At 37.3% G+C, this 15,587-nt stretch overlaps 1 pseudogene; it reads left to right on the top strand.

Moving 5' to 3' along the window:
- The first annotated feature begins 842 nt into the window (after positions 1 to 842).
- The window catches only part of LOC113278969, a 29,272-nt pseudogene continuing 14,527 nt past the window's right edge, over positions 843 to 15,587 (top strand).

The raw sequence follows: 15,587 nt of genomic DNA, 5'->3' as shown, positions 1-15,587 counted from the left end.
TTTGTCATGCCCATAAGGACCTGCCTAATTATTAACAAAAATAATGAGGCAAAAACCGTTGATGTGTTTCTAACTTTCAAATGTTAGACGCTCTTTGTTTTGTCTAATTCAGCCTAGCTTTATTTTGTACTTTATTTTGGAAAAATGTTACTTTCACTTTTTCAATTTGGCTTATTTTTAGGCTAAAATGAAAAAGTGAAAGTAACACTTTTCCAGAAACAGATGGAGTATTATAATCGAAGAAAGGTATGAAATTGTTCACTCCGAGGCTCACATCGTCTTCATCTCTCTAAAATTGCCTTATGGTACATCCAATTGGTATCATTAGTGTTCTTGAAACGTCATAACCTCCTTTAAAACTATCATTTTCAACTGAATTGATATATCGATCATCCTTCTCGGGTTTAATAAAATTGATTGGAGAATTTTTATTTTTTATCGCTTTTGAAAGAACATTGTAGCTCATTAATTACCCCGAGGGTTTTACTCTTTACCTTTCCTTCGTTACACATACGGAAATTGGGTTGATTGTCCAAATATTTTTAAAACATGATTCTAGTGGGCGAGTAAAAATTAGTATGAGTGAAATGGACACAAAAAAAATAGCAAAAATGAAACTGGATTCATATGCGACGCTCATCGGTGGTACTAATTCTCCCAAATAAATCTGGTGTATGTCAATTCGTATAAGATGGTACATAAAAGAAAAGTGCACGGATTTTACACAAATTGATTTGTCTGATCTTTTTAGTACAATCTAGTATACAGCATCCTATGAAACTTTTCTACTTAAGTAATTGTTTCTGGGTTCTCAAAACCTCCATTCAGTTTTGAAAACCATAATGGAAAAATTAGCGTTTTCACCAAATTTTTCTCTTTTGTTTGAATCATTTCCCCGTTTAACTCAAACATTTTCGACTAATGAATCCGTTTATTTTTGTATGAGAAGCAACTTATCTAATCCTCGCAGTTTATTAAATTCTTCCACTTGTTTCCCATTTTTGAAATGTTGTGCTACTTTTCCTGTACTTTGTGATCAAGTGAAGTTCAAAGAAGCAAAAAAAAAAAAGGAAATTTGATTCCTTTAAGGAAATGCATATTTTCGGATCATTTAACCCCGGTTCTTGCTTATCGATGTTTAGTTAAAGAAGACGATAGACATGTGCCAAGTTTTCTGTTTGAATCATTTGAACAGGAAGTTCGACTTTCTAGTGTTGTAAGTGGTAGTTCATCTTGTGTTTTTTCCCTTATTTGTTTATCTAGGGTGTTAAGGTTAACGGTACATGTTCATTCATATAGGGTCGTCATAGCATCATCGGCGCACGACCAACTATTGGAGATTATGTAATGAATGGTAGTACCAACACTGATGAAGATAGAGACTAAAACAAGAGACCTACTGAGCTCCGCAGAGCCAGTCCTTTCTTTTCTTTTTAATTCTTGAATCTTACAACTCATTCAGTGAGTTCTTTTAAATAAGAGAAAGCTAGAAACCTTAATGAGCCTGGCTAACAGCCCTACACGTGGTTGGATCAAAATCCTTAACTCCTAACGATTAGTTAAGTACTGAGTTAAACTGAAACTAGCATTTAATTTACTACTAACCCTAATTAACAGTTGGAACAACTGGTACACTCAAAATAATAGTTAAGGGTTGTCTAGGTACATGACAATACCCCATTTTTAGACCATCCTTGTCCTCAAGGATGAAATTTTGGAATGTGGACGCGAACATGAGTTGCATCCTCCCATGTAGCGTCGTCAGCAGTAGTATGGGACCATGGATTAATAACTGAGCAACCTCATGGCTGTGTCTAGTGATTTGTCGAGTGTCCAACACAGCCACAGGATTGAGAACAATTTAACCTGCATCATCAACTGGTGGTAGTGTAGGGGTGGTTATCTGAGTGGCACCAACTTTCTTCTTCAGTTGAGAAACGTGAAAAACTGGATGGATACGGCAACGTGTAGGTAGGTCTAGCTTATAAGCCACTTCTCCAATACGTTCCGTTATAAGATAGGGTCCAAAAAAGCTGGCTGAGAGCTTTAGATTTTGTCTCACCTGTAGAGAGGACTGCCGATAAGGCTGAAGCTTTAGATAAACCCAATATCCCACCAAAGGTTCTTTCAGTCCTCTTTTTATCGGCAACCCACTTCATTCTCTCTTGGTCTTTATGAAGAGTGTCTTTGAGAATATCCAAAACTGCATCTCTTTGTTTGAGATATTTCTCTACTGCTGTAACAGATGTAGTGACTTCATTTGGAAATGCCAAGTGAGGAGGAGTGTATCCATATAATGCCTTGAAGGGTGTCATTTGTAGACGGGTGTGGTAGTTGGTGTTGTACCACCACTCAGCCATTGGAAGCCATGAAGACCAGCACCTTGGTTTATGACCTATCATGCATCTTAGATAGCTTTCCACACAAGAGTTAACCCTCTCAGTGCTGATTGAGGGTGGTAAGCAGTGCTGAGCTGAAGATTTACCCTAATTGCTTTGAAAAGTTCTTGCCAAAAGTTGCTGGTAAATACCTTATCTCTATCTGAGATGATTGAAGCAGGAAGGCTATGGAGTTTGAACACATGTGTGTGGAATTCCTGAGCCACTGAAGAAGCAGTGAATGGGTGACTCAAGATGATGAAATGAGCATATTTAGTGAGCCTATCAACCACCACTAAAATGACATCCTTCCTGTTAGATTTGGGTAAGCCTTCAATAAAGTCCATGGTAATGTGTTGCCAAGCTTGGGAGGGAATTGGCAATGGTTGCAACAACTCACTTGGATGAGTAAGTTCACTTTTGTTCCTTTGGCAGATGTCACAGTGACTGACAAGCTGTAACACCTCCTTCTTGAGTCCTTTCCAATAAAAATAAGTTTTGGCTCTCATGTAAGTGTCTTGGATACCTGAATGACCTCCAATGGAAGATGCATGCACAGAATGTAGAATTGAGTTGTTGGGATCCTAGTCCCACATTGGTTAGATGTGGCTTAATTGGTAGTTTATAAGTCAATGGGTTCCCTCATCTAATCAACCGGTTTTCGAGTTGAGTTCTACCCATGGGCTTATGACGAGTTTAGGGTCAGTACCCTAACAATTGGAATCAGAGCCAACCACCACGACCCATGCCCGCTCCACGAAAGGGTGACCTATAGGCTAGATTAAAGTGTTGGGGCACCTATATATGGGCGCAGTTGTCACCCGCATTGAATACTGATAGGGGAATGAAGCCGCCATAAGAGAAAGGGCTACCTTCGGGTCAGTGTCGATAGAGTGGTCCAACGAGGACGTTGGGTCTGGAAGCGTGGTGAGATGTTGGGATCCTAGTCCCTCATTGGTTAGATGGGGCTTAATTGGTAGTTTATAAGTCAATGGGTTCCCTCATCAAGTTAACCGGTTTTCGAGTTGAGTTTTACCCATGGGCTTATGACGAGTTTAGGGTCAGTACCCTAACATGAGTCTCTTAGCTTGTTGCATATAACCACATATATCCTTTGTTTGTATCTTAAGATACCATCATAAAAAGAGTAACGTGGAATTGCAGAAGAATTAACCAGCAATTTTGGAACGAGATGAGAGGCTGTAGAATCATTTTCATAACAGTGAATAACATCAGAGGACCAAGTTGGGGTGGAGAGTGTAATAGCAGTGCATGTGCTTGAATTTTCAGAAGGCAACCTGGAAAGAGCATCAGCAGCTGTGTTGTCCTTCCCTTGTTTGTAATGGATTGTATAATCAAATCCCAAAAGCTTCACTAACCATTTTTGTTGCAGCACAGTGGTAAGGTTCTGATCCATGAAGTACTTGATGCTTTATTGATCTGTGTTGATAATAAACTGATGTCCCAACAAATAATGCCTCCATTTAGTGACAGCTCTGACAATAGCTAAAAGTTCATTTTCATAAGTTGACAATGTCATAGCTTGGGGACCCAATGGCTTGCTGAAAAAACCTATGACTCTGTCTTCTTGCATAAGAACAACACCAATGTCATGAGAGAAAGCATCATATTCTACTACAAAGGTCTTGGAAAAATCAGGGAGAGCCAATACTGGTGTAGAGCACATTGCATCCTTGAGTTGATTGAAAGCTTGTAATGCTTCTGTTGACCATTGGAATGCATTCTTTTTCAATAAGTCAGTGAGTGGTTTGCTAATTGAAGCATATCCTCTGACAAATTTCCTGTAATAACCAGTCAATCCCAAAAAACCTCTGAGTTGCTTAATGGTGGAAGGAACTGACCAATTTTGCATGGCTGCAATCTTCTCATGGTCAGCTGCCACTCTATCTGCTGTGATAATGTGCCCCAAATACTCCAGAGAGGATTGGGCAAAGAAAAATTTTGCGTACTTGGCATATAGTTGGTGTTGTCTGAGAAGAGAAATAACTAATGACAAATGTTGGACATGGTCTGTGAGAGTAGCACTATACACCAAAATGTCATCAAAGAACACAAGTACAAATTTTCTCAAATGCTCCAAAAACAGAATTCATTAAAGCCTGGAATATTGTAGGAGCATTATTTAAGCCAAATGGCATGACCTTAAATTCATAATGCCCATGGTGTGTTATAAAAGCAGTTTTAGGGATATCAGGAATGTGTAACCTTATCTGATGATACCCTGATCTCAGATCAATCTTAGTGAAAAACTTAGAACCATGTAACTCATCCAACAATTCTTCAATTACAGCTATTGGAAATTTGTCTTTGATGGTGAGCTCATTCAGCTTTCTATAGTCAACACAAAAGCGCCAAGATTTATCCTTCTTTTTCACCAGCAATATTGGGGAAGCAAAAGGACTATGGATGGGTTGGATAACTCCAGTTTGAAGCATTTCTTTGACTAAAGATTCAACTACAGATTTATGAATGAATGGGTATTTATAGGGTCTTAAATTTACTGGTTATGAGTTGGATTTTAATGGAATTTGGTGATCCAAGACTCTTTGTGGTGGTAATTGTGATGGTTCTGAAAATATGTCCTGGTATTCATGTAATAAGTCCTGGATGGGTGGTGGAATTTCATCCTGAACTGGCTCAATAGAAATGGAAAAAAGTTGGCATATAAGCCCATGAGTGTTTTTTCTGAAAAAAAATTTGACTGCCTTACCACTTATCATCTTAATAGTAGGTGTAGAAGAGATACCCTGCAGGGGGATATGAGAGCCTTGATGAAGGAAGGAAATGCACAATGTAGATAAGTTGATGACCACATCTCCCAATTTTCTTAACCAATCAGCTCTAAGAACAATGTCACAGCCACCAAGGGGAAGTAAATGGAAATCACCTGTGAAATGGTGGTTGTGCATCTGCCAATTGAGTTGTCTACACATCCTTGTACTTGTAGTTTTGTCCCCATTAGCTACGGTTACCATCATATTAGTTGTAGGTTGGACTGAACATTTTAATCTGGTTGCAAGTGCAGAGTCTATAAAGCTATGGGTGCTACCAGTATCCACCAAGATTGTAATATGTTGATTTTTGAGTAACCTTGGTAGTCTGATAGTGTTACCACTGATATGGCCAGTAAGAGCATGCAAAGAAATTTCCATCTCAGGTTCCACTGTGGAGTCTTCAATTGATTCTTGAGTGGTAAGTTCAACAGTTTGGGGAAGCTCATCCTCAAGCATAACCATAAACAATTGTTGAGATTTGCACCTATGACCAGCAATATATTTTTCATCACAATTGTAGCAAAGTCCCTTTGCTCTGCGTTGGTTCATTTGTTCTTGGTAAGTCTTCTAATGGGTGGAACATATACAGATCTCGCTGGTGGGTTGGAAGAAGGATGTGTATAAAGTGGTATAAATGAAGTTGCGTTAGGTGTTGTTGATGTAGTTGATGTAGTGGGTTTGGGTGGAGGGTAAAAGGTTTTTGGGAAATAAGAAGATGTAGTTGGTGGTTTGAGAAGATGGTTTTTTGGAGTGTGTTGTTGTTGAGAAGAAATGACATTCTCTTGCAATCTGGCTAGATAGAAAGCTTGGGACAAGGTAATTGGTTTATGCATCTTCACAGAACTTTGAATCTCCTCCTTGAGACCACTAATAAAACTCATGAAAAAATATTCCTCAGATAGAGAGGGTTTTTTTTATTAATCATAAGACTTTTTAATAACTCAAATTGCTCAAAATATTCTTCAACTGTAGTAATTTTAGAGAGCTTATTGAAGCAACCCACATAATTATCATTAGCAAGATCTTCATATCTACACCATATACCTTCAACAAAAACAGACCAAACAATAAAAGTTTTACCAGCAGAGAAATCAAAAAACCAAGAGTCTGCTTTACCCCCTAAGGCCATAAAAGCAAAACCCACTTTCTGTTGTTCCTCCACATTATGGATCTGAAAGTATCTTTCACATTTGCGATGCCAGCTTCTAGGATTTTCACCACTGAATTTTGGGAGATCTACTTTTGGTGGTTTTAAATGAGATGTAGAAGTACTACCCATGGAAAAAGATGGTTGGTGTTGAGAAAGATGCTCAGAAGGTGGTGTTGGTGGAGAAGGGCGGTTCTGAGAATCATAGTGTACAACCATAATATCAATGAGTTTATCCAGTTTTGTTTGTGTGGCATTCGTTGCAGTAGTGAGATGTTGTAAGATGATACATATATTATCAAGCTTCTCACCATGTGATTTAGCTTCAGTAGTACGAGCAGCAGATTCACGGGTGTGTTGATCATTTAAAGCTGTTAACAGGTGTTTCAGATCTTTTGTTTGAGTGTCTAACTCTTTGATCGTAGGACCTCCTGTCGTGATGAAGATGAAGGACACTGGATGATACCAATTGTAATGAATGGTAGTACTAACACTGATGAAGATAGACACTAAAGAAAGATATCTGGATAACCTACTGAGCTCCGCAGAGCCAGTCCTTTCTTTTCTTTTTAATTCTTGAATCTTACAGCTCATTCAGTGAGTTCTTTTAAACAAGAGAAAGCTAGAAACCCTAATGAGCTCGGATAACAACCCTATACGTGGTTGGATCAAAACCCTTAACTCCTAACAACTAGTTAAGTACTTAATTAAACTGAAATTAGCATTTAATTTACTACTAACCCTAATTAACAGTTGGAACAACTGGTACACTCAAAATAATAGTTAAGGGTTGTCCGGGTACATTGACAGATTATAGCCAAAGAAAATGTTGTTACTATAATGGATCATGAAGAAGGGAGTAAGACGGAAAAGATTGTTGAAGATCCAATGGTATTTCCTAGAAGACTAATGGAAGGATGGACTCCACAAATTATTCATGAGCTTCCCGATGCATTTTGCGGTACAAATGGATCATACCAATTTATTTGCTAACATATTTTTGATTTGTGGATTCTATTGATTGTTAAATATACTACTGTTCTGTGGAACATTTTTGTGACACTTAGCCGCTGCTTGGCATCCTAATGCGAATATCCCACAAAATTTGCGGCTACGCCACGGCCAAATTTTGTCGAACTTATAGAAAAAAGCAAAGCTTAGGCCTATTCCTATGCATATGCCAATACTGTTTTTTTGGCATATATGCACCCATTATGGGTATGCCAAACTCGTATGCCAATATGCCAGGAATAACATATAGGCATACACGACAGAGTTTCCACCGAGCGATAGAGTGTCAGTCGCTCGATGGTCAAGCCATCGCTCGCTGGTCTCTTAGATCATCGCTTACCAGATCTTCATCCAACGGCTAGTATTTTCCCCCTATAAATACCTAATTTCAATCTCATTTCAACTCACACCAGAATTTCTAAATCTCTCTAGAATTTCTTAATCTATAATTCTTTTCACCTAATTTCAATCTCATTTCAACTCACACCAGAATTTCTAAATTTCTCTAGAATTTCTCAATCTACAATTATTTTCATCACTATTCCAATTCCTCAGAGAGTATGGATGATAATATGAGCATTATTGAGTTCGTAGCAAACCATAGTGTTGTCGCAAATCGAAGAGCTTTTGATCGTGCCTATGTGGATAATGAAATTAGGAGAAGTCAAATTAGATTTAGAAATCAAAATAGGAGAAGTCAAATAAGGCGGAAACCAAAATTCACTGTTGCGGAAGATGAATGTATTTGCAAGAATTATGTTTCTTATATTGAGGATATTGTATTAGGAAATGCCTTACATCACGAAACATTATGGCAAATGATTTTTGGGAAATTTCAAGAAGAAACAATGAATCTCAACAATTGTGATGTTTCAGAATTGAATCAACACTTCAGTACAATCAATAAGGAAGTTAGTAGATTTGTCGCTTTACTTCATCAAGAAGGTCCAAATTTGAGGAATGGTGAATCCATGATGGAATTTCAACAAAGGTGTCGTGTGGATGGTGCAACTATGATGGAACTTCGACGTAGGTGTCGTGCGGAATATCGTCGCACCTACGAAAAAGACTTCCGATTTGAAAATTATTTCGACATTTTAAAATGTTTGCCCAAATATTGTCCAATATTTATGTAATACATTTCTCGATTGTCCACTTAATATTAGGTTTTAATATTTAAATGTAAGATTGGATTCAGAATAAAATTAAGCTTAATTTTAAACATTACTCGTCAAACTTTCAAATTCATGACTTCCATATAATCTTAGTCATTTTTTACAAGATATAAAACTAGACAATAATATTTTGAAATATAGATTTTAAAAATAAAAAATTGGGACAATATTCTTCATCTTGTTAATCTTCTTCATTTCACCAAATTTCCAATCAATGCGCTCATGAACGGATTCTCCTTTGTTTATCTTCTTCTTTGGCTTCAAATTTGTTTTGCCTTGATTTTCCTTGCCTTGAAATTTTCTTTTCCTTTTCTTAGTTGTGGTTTTGACTTGATTGATATCCAAAACTTGGAGACTTCGTTACTTCTTACTTATTTATTTATACTTATCACATATCTTATTAACGGCACCTTCAAGCACTACTCCCGAAAAATCAAGTTGTGTTGCCGAATCAAGTTGGGTTTGAAATTGTGACATTTGAGAAATTTCAAAAAAATAAATTAGATTGAAAAAGAGAGAAATAGAGAAATTTTGATTAAGAAAAAGAGAATTAGAGAAAAAAATTGTGTAAAAATTTTGGGGTAAACATTTGAGTTTGAAAATTACCTATTTATAGCGATAAAGAACTAGCCGTTGGCGCTAAAGGTAATATCGCTTGCTAGAAACTCTGTCGCTCAGTGATTTTTCCATAGTGACACAACTCGTTTGCCATGCCACCTGGTATGCCAAACAATATTTTTTTAGCATACCCATAGGAATAGGCCTTACCGTAAGAATTAGAAGATATTTGCATTTGCAGAAATTCCATGTAACTTTTTGCAACTGCAAATTTATGCGTCTTACCAAGCATGGCATTAAAATATTAACCACTATTGTATTTTCCTGTGACCCCTCTACTAAAAGGATTTACTACATTTTTATTTTTTTATGGATCTAAGACGACAAGAATTTAATGGTACAACTTAATGTTCATGTGAGAGCAAGTCTTATGGTGGAATCCAACATATTCCAAGTGTGGAAAATTCATGGAATGTCAAGTCTAGTGGCTTCCAAGTTGGGGTTTTCCACAGAAAATCCAAGCAACATTCCATGGTTTGGTGAAAGGGTTCGTGGAATCCATCTAAACGCCAATAAGAATAGCGTTGAACGCCAATAAGATTGGCGCAGTAGAGGACAAGAAACACCAATACGAATGGCGCTGAACGCTAATCAAAATAGCGCAAGTCAAGCGCTAAGAAGAATGGCGTTCAGCGCTGTTAACAACAACTTTTTTCAGCGCCAATCTTAATTGCGCTAACCACAAAAAACATTCAGGAGCCACTCCACTTCTCCAATCCTATACTTAGTTTTTTTTCTAGTCTCTCATTTTTTCCTCTTGAACAAACTAGTTTTTTGGTTTCATATATTGAATCAAATCAAATCAAAAAGAAGATAAAATTGATTGATACTAAAAATACTTCAACTACATTGATTCCACAACATCAAATTGCAAAAAAAAAATAAGAAAAAAACATAATTGAAGCTACATAGTTCCATAAGCTACATGGTTTCATATATTGAAATGACGAACATTGCTAGTGCTAGGATAAACAAGTGTTCTAGGAGGATAACCATGTTTTTCCAAAATCTTATTTTGTTTATCCAACATAAATTGTTGCTTCCATTCCGGCAAGGTCTCAACCACCACATCCAACACTTCGATTTCATGTTTCTCCAAAGCCAAATCCACGGATTTCTTTTTTGTCTCTGCAATAGTTAATAAATATTCTTCTTGTCCATCCAATCTTGCCATCTTCTTTGCATTCTCTTCACTAAAATGTTTCAAAATACGCTCAGTTCCGTCGTTGATGGCCGATAGCTCTGAAGCTTCCCTTTGTTGAGCCCTTTTCCCCGTTGCTCGGCGAGGGCCATCCTCTTCATGCCATCTTGGGTCGCTTCTTGCGGGAGCACTACTTGTTGAAGCATCAACACTAGGAGCGTCTGATTCATCTTCCACATTTTTAGTAGGATCAATTTCTTCGGGATTGAATCCGAGAACATGGGCTTTGAAAAGTCGGTACACCTCTTCATTTTGAAAAGGTTTTCCCTTGCTAACCTTACTATATTCCAATCTAGATTTTCTCTCCTACAAAAAACAAACAAAAACCCAAGTTATAAATCCTTCAATAAAATAAAATGATATACATTAAGAAATATTAATAAAACTTACAAGATCATCAATTTCGCATCCGCTTGCATTGTTTCTATGCAAATTTCTTAAGATACCAACCCATTTTTTGACATCGTTTTTCAAGGTACCAAATCTAGTTTGCAACTTATGAACAGTTCTGTCATTTTTATTCCCAAAGCTGCTTACATAGGTATCGAATACCCGCTCCCAAAACTGGTTTGATTTTTGATCAACTCCGGCAACACCATCAAGTGTAATGCTTATCCAAGCTTTGGTGATTGCAACATCTTCGGGTGTAAGATATTTTGCCATGGTTAAAAAAAAAAGTATGAATTGCAACGAATTTTAAGAAGATGGAGAAAAATCTAGAGACTGAATGGTTTTGGTCTAAGCTGAGAAGTGATCAATTTATAGGGAAAATTTCGAATTCAAAAAAATAGCCGTTGAAACGCTATTGTTAATGGCGTTTTTTTGTGAGTTGTTGATTAGAAGGAGTCGTTACAGATCTAATGGTTAGGAATGAAACGCAATTCTTAATAGCGTTTGGCGCTATTCTTAATAGCGCTAAACGCTATTCTTATTTGCGCTTTTCTTGAAAAACATCCAGAACCTAAGCCAATTCCTCAAGTTCCATACTTAGTTTTTTTCTTCTCTTTTGAAAATCCATAACTTCTTCTATTTTGAAAACAGTGAAACCCATAAATTGAAAACAATGAAAACCATAAATAATACAATGAAAAACTTAATATTTCTTAATTTTAAAATCTAAAAATCATAGGATTGCAACCAAGTTCATTCGAAATCTTACGAAAAAAGACTAAAGATGTTCTTAGAAATCTTACGAAAAAAGACTAAAGTTGTTTTTCTGGTGGGTAAACATCGGCAGGATCGAATTCACCATCTGAACCGTCAAGATCATCTGGTGGCGGAGGGGGAGATTCTGGTGGCATTTCACCGTCTCTGAGACCTAGTCCATGTCGTATCCAAATATGTTGAACAAGATCATTGCGGAGTTGGATATATGCCTCATTATTCCTTAACTCGTGGTATGACCTCGGTATTCCAGTAACCTGTCGTATTGGTTTGTTCACGACTTGACCCCAATCTAAGTTACGTTTTTCATTCTCAATGACCATGTTATGAAAAATCAAACAAGCCTTGATAATAAAGTTTATATCCTCCTTATCCCAATATATTGCTGGCTTTTTTGTTATTTGGAACTTGTTTTGGAGAGTTCCAAAACCCTTTCAACATCCTTTCTCTTTGCTTGTTGGTATCTATTGAACAGCGTATTGGCTGGCTGATTTGGAAGAAGAATTTTGAATGACTTCACAATACAAGACAATGGTGGATATATATTATCCTCCAACTAGTAACCCTTGTCGTAGCTGTGGCCATTGATGCGGTAATTACAAGGAGTTGTTAAACCATTAACCATCATATCAAAAAGTGGAGATTGAGCCAAGACGTTCAAGTCGTTGTTCGACCCTGGCGTTCCAAAGAAACCATGCCAAAACCACCGATCATATGATGCCACAACTTTTAAGATGATGGTAGGTTTTTTCTCATGTCCACGGAACGTACCTGCCCATGCTGTTGGACAATTCTTCCACTGAAAATGCATACAATCAACACTTCCAAGCATTCCAGGAAACCCTCTAGCTGCATTTTCTGCCAATAATCTTTCTGTGTCTTCTCTTGTAGGAAGTCACATATACCTTGGACCAAAGTGCCGAACAATTACCCTAGTAAACCTCTTCACATACATATAGATGGTCGGTGCTCCCATACGGACATAATCATCTGTGCTATCAGCGGCTATGCCTTTACACAAACATTTCATTACGGCATACATCTTCATGTGGGGAGAGTGGCCAAGTTTTTCGGTGCAATCAACTTGGAAATCAAAAGCAGGATCCGCAAAAACTATTTCACTTAGAATACGTAAGAAAAGAGGTCGATACATACCCAAACGTTGGTGGAACTTCTTAGGGCCCCAAGTACAGTTAGGTCCAAAGTAGGCATGCATCATCCTTGCATCTCCATCCTCTCGTTGCCTATCCACCATTTATCGCGTCAATACTTCTTGAGGCACCGGTTGGAAGAGCCTATGCATTCTTTGAGTCATATACTGGTATACCACAATTGCTCTCTCCTCGCTATCATCACCAATGCTAAGATCGATACCATACTTCATTAGTAAATACCTCCTTAGCGTATTTTCATCGTCCATATTGCACCTGTAAACAAAGCTCAAATATTGTAAGCATTTCAAGGTTTTCATACACACATATAAAGAAAAGACAAAAGAAAACACATTCATACAAAAGAGAAGATATTCATACACACACATAAAGAAAAGACATTCATACACTAAAGAAACATTCATTCCCACATTCTTGAATTCATACACCATCAAGACTACATCTATGTTACCACAGTAAACCCACTAATCACACGGTTCTATTCCCAACATCCTTTGCACTTCATCACAAGTAAAACCATCACTATTATTTAACATTTGGGTGAATTGTGTATCTTGAATTCTTTCATATGGTGCATCATCTAATGCGGAGTCATGACTTGTGGCTGGTCTTTTACGACAATATTGGGAGTTTTCTGCAAGATCATAACATGATTGGGTTGACATCGATCCTTCCCCTCCGTAATGCCCAAGATCTTGTGCACTATCTTGTTCAAACCAATAATTGTCCTTTGTAACATTTAACGTAGCAAAATTGAGCACTAGATCTTTCCATTGCTCCTGAAAAGAAACACCAACATAGCAAATATGTTAAAGAGCTTTTAATGTGTAAAGAAAATCATAAAAATATGGCAAACAAAATAATTGAAAGAGTTAAAACCAAAAATTACTAACCCTTGTTCCCCAACTGCTATCATACTAAAATGGAGGAGCTTCGGGTGGTTGCAAAGGCACTTGAACACGGTTGCCTTCACTGTCTGAGCGTACGATATACCATGAAGTTTTTGGAAATTCATGTGAAACTTTTGAGACGTTGTCATACATATACCGTGTTGGATGTATTGGGGGGACCTGATTCACAAGAAATGTTGGATCTTGAGTACTTGCAGCTCCAACTTCATCTCTGTTATCTTGACGCAGCACATCTGTAAGCAAAAATCCAATAGATTGTTTCTTCCACCACCACACATATCGACTCTCTTCAACATGTTTATAGTCTCGTCCTTCAACCACATCAATAGGATCCGGTGGGTTAACAAGGTCTTCCAAACTTTCACGTGGACTTCTTGGAATTGTTATAAATTCCCTTGTTTGCATTAAAAACCGTTCACCAAGATACATGATACTATTATCGTTTTCTGGATTATAGAAAGCCACTCTTCGCATGGAGAGTTCACGAGCTTGCACTATATCAGGATGATCTCTATACACACTAGTTGACCATGGTTTCCATAACGTTCCAACAATTGTCCTCAACTCAATTTGTTGGCGAGCTGTAGTAAGGGAGTGTTTAGCACTATCCCTTTGAAACTTCACTAGACTATCTTTCTTAAATATCATAATCGCAGGCCATACATCAAGAGGTACATCTTCTTTGAGAAAATGCGTCAAAGTACGAAAGTATATGTAAAACCAATATTCTAGAAGTATCGCCATTCCACACATGTTTTTTCCACCTCTAACAACCGCACTCATGCTACTATACAAGTGACTAAAACAAGCCGAACCGCAATCATAATCACGAATTGCATTCAAATCACGCAAGGAAACGATCCAACCTTTGCTTGCTCTTGTAGTGCTACGTGCCATTAAAATTTTTGAAATCACCCATAGTAAGAAGTATCGAGTAATAATCTCCCAATTTGCATCATTAATTGGATTTTCCTTAATATATTTTGCGAGGCAACTAATAGGAAAATCACCCGACTTCTTGTTGTAGTTTGCATACCCATGCATAGGCGTAAAGTAGGTATTCTCTAGTTCTTGATTTTCTCTACTTTTCCATCTATTTGTAGCGATGTATTCCAATATTCTACGACTATTTCCAATAGGAATTCCGGATAAGTGAACAAAATCTAAAGGGGTGAAACCAATTTTAAAGTTTGGGAAATGAAACGAATTGGCGTTATACCACCACCTCTCTATGATACCATAAGATATTTGTTGATCAGCTCTCTTAATTCTAATTTCAAAAAACCTAGCAAGTCCGGAATTTTGAATAACTTCACTTGCGCTTTCATGAACCACTACACGATTATATAAATCCTCAAGGTCCTCCAAATTACTTCTAAAAACAATATCATGTTGTTTATCACGTGGGTTTATACTTGTAGAAACATGTTTCTCATCCCACTCTTTTGCACTCAACAACATACACACATCCATGTTCATATCTATAAAAAATCATCAAATAAAAACTACTCACACAATTCACTTAATTGTTTACATAATGTAACTAAAACATGTTAATTCATTATCTCATGGCAATTTCACACAATACACAATGTGCATTCATCAAACAATCGGGTATCATGCATACAATCAACAATCATCTTATCTAAAGCCCTAACATTTCATCAAACCATAAAATAAACTCAAAATACAATTTCACTAACCTCTCTTTGGATTCTCAATCAAATTGAGAAATTGAAGTATGCTTAGATTCCTTATGACGCCAAGAACAACCCCTTTGAACCAATTTCACTGATTTGAACCATCATGCCAGAAATCAACAACGGGGGTTTTAGGGTTTGGTTTTTCTTAATGTTTGAGAGAAGAGAAGAAGATGAACGAACTGAACTGGGGAAGGGGTCGATGGCGTCCTGAACAATAGCGTTGGGCGCTATTGATAATGGCGTTAAACGCTATTCACAATAGCGTTGAGCGGTATTAACAATAACGTTCTGACCGTTGACTCAAGTCAAACG

The sequence above is a fragment of the Papaver somniferum genome, chromosome 5, assembly GCF_003573695.1.
Source record: "Papaver somniferum cultivar HN1 chromosome 5, ASM357369v1, whole genome shotgun sequence".
Classification (NCBI taxonomy): Eukaryota; Viridiplantae; Streptophyta; class Magnoliopsida; order Ranunculales; family Papaveraceae; genus Papaver; species Papaver somniferum.
The sequence above is the reverse complement of the archived record's forward strand: the minus strand, read 5'-3'. Positions and strand labels throughout refer to the sequence as shown.